The sequence below is a fragment of the Triticum urartu genome, chromosome 3 (assembly GCF_003073215.2).
Source record: "Triticum urartu cultivar G1812 chromosome 3, Tu2.1, whole genome shotgun sequence".
Classification (NCBI taxonomy): domain Eukaryota; kingdom Viridiplantae; phylum Streptophyta; class Magnoliopsida; order Poales; family Poaceae; genus Triticum; species Triticum urartu.
In genome coordinates, this window is record NC_053024.1 from 672,629,635 (window position 1) to 672,633,595 (window position 3,961).

At 47.5% G+C, this 3,961-nt stretch overlaps 1 pseudogene; it reads right to left on the reverse strand.

Annotated features, from left to right (window-relative positions):
• Positions 1-772: 772 nt before the first annotated feature.
• On the reverse strand, positions 773-2,604 carry LOC125547137 (annotated as a pseudogene).
• Between the last annotated feature and the right edge of the window lie 1,357 nt (positions 2,605-3,961).

Below are 3,961 nucleotides of genomic sequence, written 5' to 3' on the forward strand. Positions count from 1 at the left end.
ACTCAATTCTCAAAAAAAAAAAAAAAGATACTCCCTCCAGGGAGTAGATCACTTTTTTTTTGACAAAGATGGAGTACATCACATAGGCATGGTTAAATCTTACATAGCAGAGTGACATCCACACCATACTATCTACTCATCTTCAACGTACATGCATACAAACTACAAAAGCAAATCACAGGCCCATGCAGATAAAAATCAGCACCTCTCAGCTCTCATGTCAGTTTGGGCTTTATCAATTTAGCCGGGGGCTGCTTGTGCCTTTCTTCTAAAATTTCTCATGTCAACAAAGTGCTAGGTACTGGACACATACGAATCTTGACTTCTTGAGTCATCACCATCTCTACTTTGTAGCTGGGAACAAAACCAGGGGGGAGAATAATAGTCACCTCACAAGCTTATCTCAAACAACTTCACAGTTGTAGCTTGTTCCACAATCAGCACCTTCTTCAGCTGAAATGTTCCCTTCTCAACCAGGCAAGGCAGTCCTTTTTACCCAGCCAGGACATCAACAGAATTTTTTTAACAGCAAGCTTCAGAATTAGCTGACCATCCCAGCAATCAAATCATCAGATGAACGATCATCTGTTCACTTGTGGAGGATACAAACCGCTTCGAATACACATGCAGAGAGTACAAATACCTACTTGGACACTGGTTTGATTACAAATCATGCATGCTCGCCACAGGCCCACGACTCGACTGACAACTTGTTACATTCACCACTATTCGACAAAGTTTATCCAAAGGGTGTGATGAATTTGAAATAAACCTAGAACCCATCAGGCAAAGGCGACCAGATCACCTTCACTGAGATTAACGCAAAATCAGTCTTAATCTTTCGAGCACTAGACCCGTGGTTGCCAGCATTGAAGAAACAATCACGTTCAGTGGAACTGGATCGCTCTGTACCAACCTTGAACTTCAAGTGTATCCAAGAATCTATCACCACAGCAACCACAGACCTTTTTAAGCTCCGCGTCTCACCAATGACGCCATCAAAGAGCCGAATTTCTTCATTCAACCCACTGGTAAAACAGCCAAGAGACAGATTGAAACTGCTTTGCACTTGTGATATAGCAACTTCTACAGTCGCCTCAATTGCATTTTCAAGACTTGAAAAGGTTATGTCAACTGCACCACAATTGCCATGGATGCGATTCGTGAACACACTACGATTCCGTACGCCCATGTTGCCTAGTATTGATACGCCATCGATCAGTTGTGGATCATGCTTTTCTGGTCCAACAGTCTTGATCCTCATATCGTATTCGATAAAAATATCACCCAGATAATTAATCCCTCGCTTAGGGCCAGCCAAGTTGATGAGAGAACCCTACAAAGTTATTATTATTTAACAGTTGTTTCATATAAAAGTAAGAAACATCCTAAGCACTTCCCTTATGATGTTTTATCTACTTGCAACAACATTTACATAAAAGGGATATTTTACAATTGATGAACAAGCTCTTTATTCTGATACTTCTGAACAGATTAATCACATGGAAGCATCTTTGTTGATAAAAAAGAGATAAGTGGTTGAAATACATGATCGAGAGTACGTAATATCATTCTTCTATGCATGCGATATTGTGAAATGAAAAAGGGGGGTAATTTAAATAAGGAATAAGTCCATTTAACTCCCTCAGGGCATCGAGGTTAGTCTATAAAATCAGGTACCTGACCCCCCAAGTATTCCATACTGTCTAAATCGTCCACTGGGGTGGCTTTGTCATGCGGTCCACATGGCACATGTGCAAAAACCACCTACAAAACTGCAAGTGGAGGCAATTTAGATGGTGTTTGAATCATAGTTTTAAATAGCCGGCTATAGTCCCGCTATAGCTCCGCTATAGCTGTTTGAGGATGTTGCCGCTAAATGATTTCATGTACAATTTGCCGCTATAGCCCCGCTATAGCTGTTTTCAAGGGTTGCCGCTAAATGCCATAGCCCGCTATTTAAAACATTGGTTTGAATACTTTTGAGAGGTCGAATACCAGGCTAATCTATAAAATCGGGTATCTGACCCCCGAAGTATTCCATACAGTCTAAATCATTCACTGGGGTCGTTTAGGAGGTGTGCTTTGCCCATGCAGTCCACATGGCACATGTGCAAAAACCACCTACAAAACTGCACCTAGGGGCGATTTCGACAGTGTTGAATACTTTTAAGAGGCGGAATACCAGGCTTTATACTTGAAGAGGTTAAGTAGACAAACCTCAATACTTGGGGAGTTAGGTAGACTTATTCATTGAAACAATTGCGGATAAGTATAGAAGTGCACCTACTCCAAAGTAATGGCTCTGGGATCATCCCTGCTAAATTTGACGACATAATTAAGACGACTGCTACGAATAAGTCGGATGATTTCCTCGGGAAATCATCCGCCTAACCAGCCGTCCGATCTGACGGGGGTTGCCGTTGGATCGTAGCACAGCCTCGTCTTCCTTCCCTGTACGCAGCGCAGCAGTTGGATCGCAGCACAAACCTCGTCTTCCTTTCCTGTACCAAGCGCAGCAGTTTCCATGGCAGCACTGGTGGCGCCGCCGACGCTCCATTGGAACCTCCGGCGTGCTTCCCTCCAGCTCCGGCAACGCTCCATTGCAACCCCGATGACCTTCCAGCGTGCTTCACTGCAGCTCCGGCAACGCTCCATTGCAACCCCGACGACCCTCCGGCATGCTTCACTGCAGTTCCCGGCGACGCTCCATTGCAACCCCGACGACCCTCCGGCGTGCTTCACTGCAGCTCCGGTGACGCTATATTGCAACCCCGACCCTCCGTCGACGCTTCACTGCAGCCGCGGTGGAGCTCCAATGGCCCCAAGAGCTCTCCAATGCAGCGTCGCCGCCGGCGACTTGCAGCATCAGCAGGTTGTATCGCAGTGCTGTGGCCATGGATGCGTTGCTCTGCATTGGAGCACAGATGGTCATCGACGAGCGCGGCGCATCGCCGGCGGTACCAACGAGCGAGCGCCTCCCCCCGTGCGCGCTGCGTCGCACCCTCGAGGATGCAACACCGCGGCGGTGGCGTGCGGACTTCACCGTCTCTCCATTTGTGGTGGGATGCAGGAGCGTGGTGGAGCCGTCGCTCCCTTTTTCGCAGCACCGTGGCTGAAGTACGCCATGGGGGCTCTCCTCTTCTCGCGAGCAGAGATGGGAAAGAGAAAGAAGTGAGCGGGGATGAAAACGTGTGGAGGAGAGACGGGGTGAAGAGATAAGGCCGGCTGAGCGAAGCGGTGGAGGGCGAGAGGACACGTGTCGATCAACAGGAGCTGCTTGCGTTTCGTTCTTTTCATCCGACTTAAAACAAACGTTTTCCTTACCAGAATCATCCCCTTCCACTTCAGTGGTGCTGGGCCTTCTGGCCATGTTCGGAAATCCAAGAGGAAATCTATCACCAACAACGTATAAAGTCAATCTCAGCACCCGACACAAATAAGATGGTATCACCGATCGGTCAGGGTATCAAAACAGGAATGTAATATGAAGTTCTGAACAAAAGCCTAAAATTGATTATTGTTTTTATTTCCTTTCCGTCTTTTTCTCTCAAACCCTACCCCTAACCAGGGTAAATAAAGGCCCAATTCTGGTCGCGATCCAGATCTAGAATTTTATAGCAACAACTAAAGGCACAATCTTTAGCACGGAGAATAAGAAAACATACTTGGAAACACGACGGACAGTTGGATTGGGAGGCTTACTGGGTGAGAAAACTCGTCGCGCAAGCGCTGGTGGCCACCAGCGAGGCGGGGGAGAGGGCATGAAGGAGTGAAGTGGTCGCGACAGAGAGGAGAGGCGGTGCATCGGGGCAGAAGAAGCGGCAACGTCAGGGCTTCGGAGGAGACGAAGAATCGAGCTGAAGATTTGCATCTGAGCACTTAGCGGCGCCGGGGTAAGGCCAACTCCACCGCACGACCCTATCCTGTCCGTTCCCATCCGTTTGGGGTAAAAGAGACA